Genomic DNA, 13716 nt, shown 5'->3' on the forward strand with positions numbered 1-13716 from the left:
CCCATGTGTAGGAGTTGTAACAGTTTTTTTATTGTGAACTAGTATCAGTCCTATGGGGACATTCACTGTGTTGTTTATACTCACTGAAGTCACAGTTTATGGATGATTTATATTCAAAGGCTTTGAATCAAATTAGCAAATTATACACTTATTTAATCTGTGATGTTAATGAGTCATTCTGAGCAAGAAGTGTTTGAACATTTTATACATTCAAGTTTCAGTTCACTAGATTCACTGCAACAATAAAGAAAGAATGATCTTGATCATTCCAGACACTGGCAATTCTGATAACAAAAAGAATGGAAGAATGGTTTTGCAGACTTGAAAGTCTGCATTTGTTTCTTCTGACTGCTCTTACAGTCTTCAGATGGATGGTTTTATTCCTGACCTGTAGTTTGCTTTGGCTCACATATTATTTTTTTTTCTTAACTACAACTCTCCACATCTTTTTTAATCCTTCTCTGAGGAATTTAATTTACCCTGATTATCAACATCTCATTTACTTTCCCTCCTTTGTGTACATGTAACAGCTTCCAGTCTTCAAAATCCAGCTAGTAACTGTTGCTGTCCTCATACATGTCTCCAAGATCAAACTCTGCAGTAAGAGCATTTAGCTCTCGTATCTGCTCTCTGAACCATCTTCTTTCCTTCATTTACCATAGAGTGGTTCTCATCTGCCTTTGGTCTTCTTTCTATCATCCTTCTGGCCTCACTACTTCCTTTCCACTGTACCAGTGTGTCAAGTTTGTTATTTCTAGGTGCTTTATTACCTTTATCTCATCCCCTACACTCACTGATTATTCCAGTTCCCTGCTGTTCACTTACTTTCCTTGATCTCCTTTCCAGTCTCCTGTATCATGACGCTCCAATTCTTGCTCTTGTCCTTTTCTTTACAGAACAGTATTCCTTTATGGATCTGAAGCTGGCCTGATCCCTTTGGCTGCTGCATACTGCCTCCAGCAATGCTTCTCTCCCTTGCCTCTCTACACTTACTCCTTCACACATACCCCTCTCAACTTTCCTCTGGCTGCTTCCCACTGATCCACACCATCATCCCTTTTCTCTCAGATTCATCTATTGACCCCCCTACAGCTATGACCACCTCTCTGATCTTGGCCATCTCCTTGGCAGCACTTGTATTTAGTTTTTGATGAATCTGTACTTTTTGCTGGTATTTGTCCTCTGGATTTAAGTGCTCAGACAGTAAAAGCCTCAGGCACATGATCTAGGTGGTGTGCATTTCTCCTTCAGCTGATCTGCTCTCCTAATGGGTAAGTGAATGCTGACCAAAGGAAAATGTAATTCAACCCCATATCCCTGATTTCAAAATTTTCTTATCCTTTAACTTCTTTTTCTCAGCGTTACATGTGGGATCTGGCAGAAAAGAGCCCATTTTGGTCTGCCTCAGCAATTTCTTTTGTGTTTCTCATGGAACCCTCTCTTTATTTCTCACCTCTTGCTTCTCAGGTATCTCATCAGTTGTTTCTAATCAGATTGTCTTCTTTGTACTGTTGCCACTAATGAATACATTACTCACCTCTACTTTCAACATTTCCTTATCTTCAGCTTCCTCCTAGATTACCTCCAAGATGACTTAGCTCTCTCCCAGGGCTAAGGATGTGTGACATCTGGATAAATCTGGTGGAAAATACCATCATTTTGAAGATGAAAACATTCCCGTACTTTCTGTTTGTATCATGTATTGCTGAGTCTTCAGTTCTATATTCCCTCTTTATCAGCATTAGTTACTCACATCTTTTCCTATTGCCCTGCTGTCAGACTCTTAAATCTGTTTTGCTGCCTCTTTCCTTTGGCCTCAGTTATGCTTTGCCATCTATTCTACCTCACCTGAGAAAGGTTCCTGGGGGTCTCTTGTTTTCTCTTTCAGTTTCCTCCTCAAAAAAATCACAAACAAACCAACCTTTCAGGGTGTCTTTATCTTCCTTCTTTCTGCCTTTATCCAATTTGCTCACAAACAATTTCTTTCGGTTTTGGTATTGCTCAAGACAATATAACCAAACAAGGAATCTTAGGATCACTCAGCTTATGAAGTATAGTCTATACTTATGCAATGCTACCTACACTTAAGGTATAATTTTGAACATAGAATGACATGCAAACAAATATTGGTCAGCATATGTAAATATGAAGAATAATAGTACACCAGTTCTGAAACACTAATTACTAAAAATATGATAACGGCCACTGAGTTGACCAGAACCAAAATTCCCGGAGATTGTGCAAGGCCAGACAGTTCAGTTGGACAAAACAGAACAAATCACTCCTAGTGAAGCAGTATGTCCTAATCACTTTAGTCCTGCTGAGCTGTGTGGCCTTGGGGAAGCCAGATGGTTCTGTTATACAAACATCATTTAAAGTTGAATATGACCCTGACTGGAATAATGGCATTTCTGGTAAGTAGGATTGTAGGATTAAGCAGAGAACAGGATGTTCATTATAAAAAAGCAATGTAAAACACAAATCAAGACAATTTATAATCTGAGTTTTTCCAACATTTGTGTTGCAGTGAATCCAATGATTCAGTTGTTTCAATTACACCTCTTGGTCAAATTGCAATAGAATAAACATACGATCTTTTTTCTGTAACTGTAACTTGAATTTTGTTTTCATCCACAAATGTAGAGGCACAATCATACCACATGAAAGCCTGCACAGTAATTTAACATTCAATCATTTTTTTTCCCTTCACTAGTGCTTCCCATATTCTCTGAATCAGGACTCTAGCCTCAAGGCTTTCTTTTTGTTCCGTATTGGTACAGTCTCATGAGCGAAAAATTATAAATCTTTCCTTCATAGTTGTTTTTTTTTTTTTTCCCAAAAAGGAATACTCCACAGGATGATTTTTTTTTACTTGAGTCGATACAGGAGTTCTGTTTTCTTCACTGAGCTGCAAAATTCATTTCTGCATCTGCAAAATGAGGAATTGAGCAGTGTCCCATTTAGAAGGGTAGTAAATCCAGGGCATAAAAACAGTGAGACACAAGGATTCCCTGGTGGTAGGACTGTGCAAGTGTCTCAAATGACTGTGTAATAGAAGGTCATAAAGAAGTTTCAGTTCAGTGTATTTAGCTTTTAGTATCACTTTCGCAAAGAGTTTTTATTAGCCCTTGCCTTCAAGAAGATGAGGGATCTTTTATGTCTAGTCTTCAGGAAATGCTGTACTCACTTCTAATTGTATCATTTGCTTTATTCTCATTACATAAAAATGAGGGAATAAAAGGAAATGTTACCTCTTCAACAATTTGTTTCAGCTGTATCTTTATATATTTGAAGGTCTTTGCTGAAAGTCTGTAAAGGTGTAATATTTCTATCTTATTTATTAGGAATGGAAACTGAAGACTGTGCTTCTAGTTTGTATTCCAACATTACATGAAAATAATACACTTTAATTTGGAATATGCTTTCAGGGTCAACATCATGCAGCAGCATTGCTAAAGGCAATGTCTGGATTCTTTTTCATGAAGGCACAAGAGAGGGAAATTGAATGAAACATCAATTATCTGGTCTACACCTGGAGGCTCCCTGCTCTATAGAACTGTGAGAGCCTCATCTTTTCACAGTAAATACAAGTAGGGTGAATATTGGTTTTTGGTTGTTGTTTGGTTTGGTTTCTTTTTTCTCACAGGAAGACAGCTTAGAAAAAGAAATATTATTATCTAAAGCCCAAGGACAACATAAAAACTTTTCCGGACCAAAAAGACTTAATTACTTACCGTCTATCAGACAAGCTGCTGTTCTGCACTTAGCATCATGCTTCACTGTCTGACAGTACAGCTGGCTGGAGGCTGACATTGAAAATCATTTTCCTTTGCTCAATTTCCTTGTAAACAGCAAAAGAATGGTGTTGATTCACCAGACTTCACTGGGAAAGTGCATTGTGAAGATGTGAGATCTGTCTCCAGTGGTTTTAAAAAGAGGAATGTGATTTGGCTCCTACAGAGCTACATCAGGACACCTTCAACTTAGGCTTCATTTAGTCTTTGCTATGATAGACTCCCACTGATCTATGCTGCACCAATCATAAACAACGAAGAATACTAAGTCAAGAAAAAGAAAAAATGGTCATGTTGTGAAACCACTTAGAAAAGCTAAGTGAGCTATTGTTAATAGGCACTTTGTGAAATATTCAGTGCAACAAAGAAATCTTGGCCTATTTCCACTTCTATTGATATTAATGTCAATTTTACACAATCTGTAAATGTATGTATGGCTTTGTAGGGTATGTCAATATTAGAACTGAATATGCATTCTTGCATTTTATTGAGAAACGTGGTGAATTCTGCTTTTCCTCAGTTTGCAACTGAGCAGAGATATGACAGTTTTATTGATTTATTTGGAATTCAGGTTAATTCTATCAGCACTTAATGCAAATATGTTTCATAGTATTATTTCTGATAGATTATTTGGCTCTCACAGTACTCAGGTGACCAGCCCCTTCATTTTCATTAGTATTGAGTTGCACAAATGGTACAAAAGCAAGTAAAAGTGTACTTTTTGGAAGTGGGATTCATGCTGCTTTAGTAAGTATTATGTTTTACTAGTGTTTATTATACTGTTTATAGTTTTAAGGTCCAGCTTTGCTTCCTTTGAAGTCAAATGTGAAACTCCTTTTGCTTTCAGGGTAAGCTGAATTGGACCAATAAATCAGTGTATTTTCTCCATGTAGCCTTGAATTTATTAAGATCTATTACTTAATCAAAAGAAGAGTCATCTACTAACTGGTATAAGTCTGTTCAGAGGCTGATTTAGCACAGGTCTGGTAACTGAGAAGACATCTGCAAAGCTCTTACAAAACAGCTTTCTGGAGTAGACTAAAGCACAGTACTGCTTGAGTTTCTTCAGATGGTTACTCAATCTGCTGCACTGCGGTTGTGCTGATTGCAGTATTATATACATTCTATAGGATGTGCTCTACAAGCTGTGCTCAAACTTTCCAGGCCCTCAAAGGCAACTGTGTGGAGAGGTTAACAAAGTTTTCACAAAGGCAACTATTTTCACATATATTGATGACTTACTCACAGACTTCATTTAATATACAAGTAAATGTCTTCATAAATATTCATAAATGTTCCAGAAATGCCAAGAATGGTCCAAGAAGGAAAGGGAATGTCTAGAGAAATGCTTTTAATAATGGTACAGCTCAAATGTACAGCAAGTTTTTTCTATATCAAGCAGCCCAGTGTTTGCATGAATCTTTTACTGGGTCAGAAGGCTATAAATAAAATGTCACATCTTAGCATTTAATAAAAACCACAGCATGGTCACTTTATCACTGCAGCCTTGATGTAAGAGAAACTCACAGGTATTTCTGAAATAAAGTTTTGAAGTAGTTATGGGAAATGGACTTAGGAAAAAAGTGTCCATAAGTTTTGCGAGATCAGGTCTTAATCAAAATGACTGGACTGTTAGGATGCAGTTTCCCGCATGTATGTCAGATCAGGACTGTGATTTCACTGTAAAGTACATGAATTGCTGTGTTTAGAACCTGTGTTTCCTTACACCTGTGGACATTCTTTACTCTCAAAGACAGAAAGTCTGCAGACATATGAGGGATAACTGAATTCTGATCTGCATGTTTAAAAAATCCTTGAGTATCCATAGTGCATCAGCACAAAATCTGAAATAAAACACTTCCAGAACAAGAATCCAAATGTAGCTCAGTGTAAAAGCACAATGTAAATCCTTTTAAAGCAAATGCACATTCTAAAGAAATTCTCTGATCTGTAGTCATTTTCAGTGGCATGTTTCTCAAACAGAAACAGCTGCTTGAATTTACCAGCTATGAAGCTGGTATTGAGAAGAGTAAGTGAATAGTAAACAATAACTAAACTATTGATGTTTAGAGAGTGGCAATTAAAAGCTTATGTGAATTTTACCTAAAAAGAGAACTAACTTCTTTCATTGAAGCATTTTTTAATCTAAATTAAAATGAAATCATCTTTTATATATTAAGGACTTGTCTTTGCTGCAAAAATAACCTATGTATTTCTCTTAATTTGAATTCCATCCACAAACAAAGCTCTTCCATTCAATGTGGTAATATTCTTGCACACAAGTTAACTAGCCCATTGGGAGATATAAGCTACAGCTCCAGAGGGGATGCCACTAATCCATTCACGATTTATAGTGTCTCTTCAGAGCTGTGGCTTCTTGTGCTCTAGCTAAACTAACTTAAGAAGCATTAAACTCAAATATAACACTTTAGGATTACTAGGGGGAGAGGTGGAGAAAGGACATGTGGCTCCCTGATGACACTTGCTCTGGTCAGAGGAGTTGCTGTCGCCGTGTGTCCCATCTCCTTCTCGTGTCATAGCTTTGTCAGTAAATCTGCTTAATTCTTCCAAACTACTCTCCGGGCTCTCTAGTGTGTTGGCTGGACTTTATTCAGATGTTCACATATGGGTATCAGGATTTGAGACGCCCAGGATACTGGAAACAACCACAAGGTCACAGATAGAGCTCAAAGACCAACAGGTACCACCCAGAGCCTGAGATACTCGTGCTCTTCAGGAAGGCAGCCAGAGGTGAGGTAGGTACCCTTAGGACTTCTCAAATGGCATCTGGTGCTTGTGTCTAAGCAACTGAATTAAGCCTTTCTTCTCTGCTGATGACAATGGGAGCTTGGATGCTTTGATTTAGAAATCCAGACATTTTGATCTGTGGTTGACTCCTACCCTGACTGAGGTATCCCTTTCAACTGCCTCAGCAAGATTTGCTGGAGCTCATTTGTCAAATCTCTCAGATGTCTGAACAGATGGCTTAGCAGTTTTAAGCACAGACTATGGTAAAAATTACAATGATAATATGATTTTATTTTACTGTGTTATAATATTAGAGCATTTTGATTATTTCAAGTGATTAATAAGTATTAAATTCCAAGAATTGCTGAGGCTGTCCAGGCAGATCACCTGAATAATGCAGGCAGCAGCATAGCTGCTGCCTCAGCTTATTGCTATCGGATGGTGACCACTACTGTGATCAGGTCTGATGGCTCACGAGCCTTTAAAAGAAATCAAGTATTCTTCTACATATTTTCCCACATTATCAAGAGACACAATTAGTTTGTCCTGTTGCCCTCCACTTCTGTACACCTACCCAGCTTAATTGCAGGGGCAAGGTCTCTTCTGAAGTGTTGGTGGCCAAGTCCTGCTGTGGTGGTTTCAGATGCTATTGCCCCCAGTCTGGGATATCTGCTGGGCTGATATCCCTGTACCTGCAGAGGAGAATGTATGCTTGGATCTTCAGGTCACACTTTGTTATGGACCCTCACCTTTAGTGGTTCCAAAATTACTTTTGTTTTGAAGTAACTTTGCAATTATGAGGCCTCAGATACTTGTATACACAGATCCCAGGAGGCTGGGGATTAACGTATCTCTGGGTACTGTTTAAGCTACAAGGAAAGGTGACACATTTAAGTTTCATGGTGAATCACAAAGATTTGCATGAGATTCCTCTTCCAGCACAAGGCACAGGTGTCCGAAAACCACAAAAGACTGTGAGTGGCCTCTTAAGTGGTGAACCTCATTTTCCCTGGAAATGCCCCTGAACAACAGCTGTGGAAGTCCCCAAGGATAAGAGCCAGCAACACCTGCTCAGTGACAGCAGACACAAGAGTTTAACAATTCGCTGACAATTTGCAAATGCAGGATGAATTCACAGCAAGTCTGTTTCCAGGCTTTTGTAGTTCAAATGAAACATTTCACACGTCTCTAGGAATTGCCCCCTGATAAAAAAAGGGTGAGGCATTTGGAAGCCAGTATAAAGAATGTGATAAATAGCAATTAAAATAAAATGACAGAAAAGATAAAATCAGAATTTGTTTTTCTTGTTTTAAAAGGAGTTTGGAAATCATATTCCACTGAGGTCTAGATTACATAGCTTTTCTGAAGTTATTTATTTGTGACTGTGTGGACATTCGTGAGACTTATTTCTGTTGTGGAATGATTGGAGAATGTGACCTATACGGTAGAAAAGGACAAGAAAGTTAAAGGTTTTTTTTTTTTTTTTTTTTTTTTTTTTTTTTTTTTTTTTTTTTTTTTTTTTTTTTTCAGAAAGAAGAAATACAGATTCTTAGGTACTCACATGGTAGATCTAATGGAGGAAAAGAATTCCTGGAAAACAGTCCACAACAGAAAACAAAACTGCACTTGCTCACTTTTGTTTTCTGAACTTGCACAAAAAAGCCATGGAGAATAAAGTGTAACTTAAAGATGCAGAGGGAAATTAAAGTGATGCCAATACCTTTTGAATCTCTGCAAATTGAAGCAGTTTTTTTTCTTCAAGGAAAGGCTTAGAAATAAAGGCATGTATTGACATATGTATTTATCATCTTGTATCTTATTATGGACTAAGGAAAACTTAGGAGCTCCATACCAGTGCTAACGTCAGAACATTCTCTTTGAGCTCAAGCAGTAGAGATCTCTGAATCTCAAACTAAATGTCCTGGGCTCTATTCCCATTTTTAATTTGCTGACAATGTCTCATTTATGAAAAAGGGGCCATTTTCCATTCTTTCAAAAAGTGACTGAGACTGAATTACTCAGAATAACCTTTTTTCAGCCCTTCTTGTTTAGAAAAACAATTATCAACATGCTAGAGGTTCTCAATATGCACTAAAAATGAAAGAATATAAGGGATTCTATTGGACAAAATGGTGTAGATGCCATACAGAAAAAATTTGTTATTGACTAATTATTTATAAAATGTGTAAGTAATAATCATTTAACTGGTAGGCAGCAGCAGAACTATGCAGTCTAGAGCTGGTTGTGACATCCAAGAAGATAAATGAGCTACAATATTTAGATTAAACAAAAAAGAACCATTATAATAATATACACAAGGAGCAAAGTACCGCATTTTCTAGTTAATGCCAAGACTGAATTTCACAATGAACTGTTTGTGAAACATTAAAAGTATAATTTAGCATATCTGAATAAATTATTTTCTACTATGTAGTAAAAACAGAGAAACACATGGCATAGATTATAGCCCCAAATGCTTTAAAATTCTTGGAGTGGAGGCTGCCTGGCAACTTTTGTACCAGCTGGAAGAGCGAGGACCCAGCTGGCTTGGCAGCAGCCACCATATTGTGCCTTGGCTGGCAGATGGCCATCTGACACTCTTCAAGGGTCTGTGTTCCTCCTGTCTGCATGTCTGCAGCACCGACAGCCCAAGACCGCATTTAGGAGGAGTGGGCAGATCATTCCCAGGAGCGTCAATCATGTTGGCGCATGACAGCAGGGTGTGAAAGACGTAAGGGATTGACCATTCCTGAAAAAGGCTTAATGATGTTGCTGGTTGAAGCATGAGAGAAGGTTTTTGGGTACTTCAGCATCGAAATTTCCATCTTGGGATTGTGAAGGGGTGAGGAGAATTCAAGGGCTGGTGCTACTGTGAGGGAAGGGGGAAATGCCAAAATTCACGCAATTTTTTTCAACTCCTTTCTCACATGAATGTAGGATGCAAACAAAGGAAACGTAATAATTTGTGTTTTAGTGCCTTCAGTCTGAGCATTACAGGACCACTAACACATCCGAAGTAAGCTCCCAACAGTCAGGCATTGATGTCAAGTTAAAGAAGTAAATGTAGTAGAGATCAAGTTGGAACAAACTCCAGTTTGGGAGGGTTGAAGGCTGTGCCCAACTTCAGGTCAAGTAGTGAAAGTAGTACACCAATAAACATCCACATTGTCTCCTCTGATCTCTTCTAGTGCAGGAGAGGCAAGTTCCAAATTAGGAAAATTGTCACCTCCAGGACTTCTGGGTCGTTCAGAGAGTAAGGTGTAAATAGAAGAATAACCCAAAATGCGTCGTCCTTTGTTAGTCAGTGAAGACATAGAGAGATCATCAACAAGACACAAGTCTTTTTGAAATGAAGCATTATTTGTTCCATGTCTCAAAATGTTTCTGCTTTTTTTGTTCTTTGTGTTCCTATGACAAACATAGGAGTTGTCCATTCTTCTCAGTGCCTCCCTAAGGCTGAACACTGTCTTCCCAGGAAATTAAAACAAACGCAATCACAGTGCACCTGCTCTGGTACCATTCTGGTAACCATTTCCCTCCAGCTCCTCCCCATGCAGCACAGACAGCAGTGGCTGAGAGATGCGTGTCTTTTCATGGCCATGGGTGGGAACTGGCAGAGCAGTGAACAAACCTGTAGTCAATGGGGATTTAATTCCACCTAGTGGGGTGGTGGCAGAAGATTGCCACATGTCCCTTCTTACACAGGATGTGTCTCTTCCAAGCAGCCCCATTTGCAGTCCATGCTGCTTCAGGGGAAGACACAGACCATAGGAAGGTAGAGCTCTGTAGTATAGCTGGTGAAAGTTTTTGTGCTTTGATCTTCAGGAGGAGTGTCATCAGTCTTCAGGAGGAGTGAGGAGAGCTCAAAACCTCCTTCTCCTCCCACAAACCCTGAACTGACGAGAGATATATGGGTCTTGTATTGCAATAGTGCCAGGCCTCTCCTACTCCATATTGCAGAGAAACTCTCCCTATTCATATGAGTGAAAGACCTGTTCAATACCTTCAGGCCAGAATGTAACACTGTGTTATCTGCTTTGAATACCTGCATAGTCCAAAACATAAGATTTCAGCACCAATTCCCACAGGAGGCAGAGTTTGCTCTCCTCTGTTTATATGAGAACATGTCCAGACCAAAATTCAGAGGTTGGATTCACTAAATTGACAATAAAATATGTTCTCAAGGATGAGTGTGCAATGCTTTCACACAGACTGAAAAACCATTTTTAAATTGGACTCACAAGTTTATTTCCATTTGACTTCTAATGATATTTAAGCACCTGTCTCTTTGAAAATAGATCTTTGACTTTTAAATCATTTTGTCACTGCTGTATCCCATCTGCTGGAGACTCTGACTCTTGTAGATTTTGGTTTACAGACATTCATGTTGACCAAATGTTTCTCACATTTGTAAGACTTTTCTTGCTGAATGGCTTCAAAATTGTAATGAACACATACATCAGGTCCTTTGCATAGTTAGGAAGACTTATATGAGCTTGGTTCTGGTAAGCATACTACAAGAATCTTGAAAGTTCCAGACTAACCATCACGGAATAGTTTCAGAGCACTGAAATCATGTGCCCTTCTATTCCAGGACTTGGCCTGTGGCAGCAAGGCCACCAAGAGTCAGGGTTTGTTGCTGTAGGTGCTGATGCAAACTAGGATGTCCAAATGGCTTTTGGACCCCAGCTGGTTTGTGTCCTGCCATTGGACATGGAGGTCTGTGTTTTGCATCAGATTAGTCTGATCAGTGGCCTAAAGTTATGATAAGCCGCAGATTAGTGAGTGTAGAATAATGGCAATCAGTTCTCTTTTTAAAGGAATACACAGAGTTGCACTGACTTTTTACCAGACAAGTATCTCTGACTTATCTGGAAGCGGTCCTGCTTTACCTCTGTGTGATCATTGAATTAGTTTTTATCCTTGTTTAAGTGCTGTATCTTAATATCTACCACATGGATCTGTTGCACTTTCCCATGTTAGCTGAGGCATATCACACTGTGCTCATAATGAAGTCAATGGGAGATTTGCCTTGGAATTAAAAAAGAAAAAAGAAAAGAACTGGGCACCATGTAAAGTAAACAGTAATGTAAGCTTCTTTAATTCCCACTGCATTGTATCATAATTAAAATATTTTCTTTTAAATTGAAAGTTGTAGCAATTCAGATATAAGTTTCATCTGAGGTTCAGTGGTAAGTTTCTGTCTCATGTTATTTCTGAATTATTGAGGTGTGAAAGAAGAATTTGGCCTTGATATTTGAATTTACTACTAAGTCCAAAATGCAAAAAATCTGATATATCTGGCATTTTCTGGATTATGTTGAAGTGTGGGGGGACTGCTGTGCTACTTTGGTCTCCATTTCTATAGTAAAGTCACTGCATATGTGTCATTTATATGTATTTATTAAAGTATTTTTCCCAAATTGTGGATTATGAGCCTCCCTCACTGAGACCCTGCAAGGATCCATCAGGAGTTGTGGGGAGTAGTCAGGAGCATCCTCAACCCTTCAAGGCTGACAGTGAGAAAGGCTGTAATAACAGATGAATGTCTGCAAAGGTCAGGGAACAGCTGTCTGCATTAATTGTGCATTTCACCCATTCCTTCAACAACGGGAAGTCAATGCGAACACTTTCAGCCAGTGAGTACTGTTTTTTCTTTCTTTCCAACTTAGACCAGGAGCAGGGAAAAAAAAGCAGATAAGCCAGAGAGGATTCAGACATACACCTAGAAGAGCTTTAGAATCATAAAATGATAGAATCATTTAGGTTGTAAAAGCCCTTAGGATCATTAACCCATTAACCCAGCACTGCCATCCACCACTAAACCATGCTCCCAAGTGCCACATCTACATGTCTCTTAAATACCTCCTGGAATGGTCACTCCACCACTTTCCTGAGCAACTTGTTCCAAAGCTTAACAACCCTTTCCATTACTAAATTTTTCGTAGTATCCAATCTAAAACTCTCCTGGCACAACTTGAGGCTATTTCCTGTTGTTACCTGGAAGAGGAGACTGGCCCTACCTCGCTACATCCTGTTTTAAAGTAGTTGTAGAAAGCAATAAGATCCCCCTGAATCTCCTTTTCTCAAGGTTAAGCACCCTCAGCTCCTTGAGCTGCTCCTCATCAGACCTGGGGTCCAGACCCTTCACCCTTGCCCCTCTCTGGACAAGCTCCAGCACCTCAATGTCCCTTTTGTAGGGGCCCAGAAGTGAACACAGAATGTGAGGTGCGGCCTCACCAGTGCCAAGTACAGTGGGAGTACAGACGGTCACTGCCTTGCTCCTGCTGGCCACGCTGTTTCTATGTTGCAAAACAAATTGCGTCCTAAAGCCAAGGATCTCTCAGAGCCTTTAACTGGTTGTGTCCCAGACAGCACTCATCTGCATTTTCAGTCATCTAAATGTCCTTGAAACATGGTTGCAGGCCCAGTGCGTGGAGGGCCTGTTTCAGTAAGCAGTTGGCAGGCCATGGAAACCAGGCTGCTCTGAATACAGGCTGAGGACGTTCTGAGTCACAAAGTAGGGGATGAAGTCTTGTGGCTAAGCGTAGGTCTAGTCCTTTTGCTGACCTAATTTCATCAGTAAAACAGAAGATTTCTTTACGTGGATTGATCATTTAGGAATTTATACTCCCCCGGCTCCCACTGCACGACATATTGAACGAATCCTGCTACAAGATCCTTACCCAGTATAATATGCCTGTCAGATAAATGGCTGGCTTAAGGTGGTATTATTTTCAATTCCCTTTCCATAGGTAGCTGATCATTGGGTGTCCATGTCCTCTTTTTTGCAGGACCTGGAGCCATCTTGTTTATGGCTTTATTCTGTTATACTGCTCACAGGCCAGGCTAATTGTTTCTCCAGACAGCAGGCTCTGCTTCCACTTCTTACAGGTTTTTTTAAAAAGCAAAAGAAAGTTGGTAAATGAAAAAATACTCAGTGATATTAATGTTTGAGCAAGTTCTTATTCATGTTAAAACTTATGAAAGTTTATCTGATTCGTAAACTTGTCTTATGCATGCTTATGGGGTGTCAGGCTCACAAGTAAATCTAATGCCTTGTTTATACCATAACAAAAAAAGCTAAGATGCTTTTCTCATTGCATGACACTCTCAATTTACATGTCTACTGAGAGACTGCTTTCTGTATAAGGACAGGAACTCCTAACGCATC

The 13716-nt window shown here is 39.2% G+C and overlaps 1 long non-coding RNA gene across 1 annotated transcript; it reads right to left on the reverse strand.

The window, feature by feature from the left end:
- Positions 1 to 376: 376 nt before the first annotated feature.
- LOC120323429 lies at positions 377 to 13281 on the reverse strand. Its single transcript, XR_005563844.1, has 3 exons — positions 13229 to 13281; positions 3735 to 13112; positions 377 to 1638 (listed from the first exon to the last, which is right to left on the reverse strand). It is a non-coding gene; the product is annotated as an uncharacterized LOC120323429 (long non-coding RNA).
- Positions 13282 to 13716: the final 435 nt, after the last annotated feature.

This window comes from Pipra filicauda, unplaced genomic scaffold (genome assembly GCF_003945595.2).
Source record: "Pipra filicauda isolate LSUMZ 115617 unplaced genomic scaffold, ASM394559v2 scaffold25_size4600443_pilon, whole genome shotgun sequence".
Classification (NCBI taxonomy): domain Eukaryota; kingdom Metazoa; phylum Chordata; class Aves; order Passeriformes; family Pipridae; genus Pipra; species Pipra filicauda.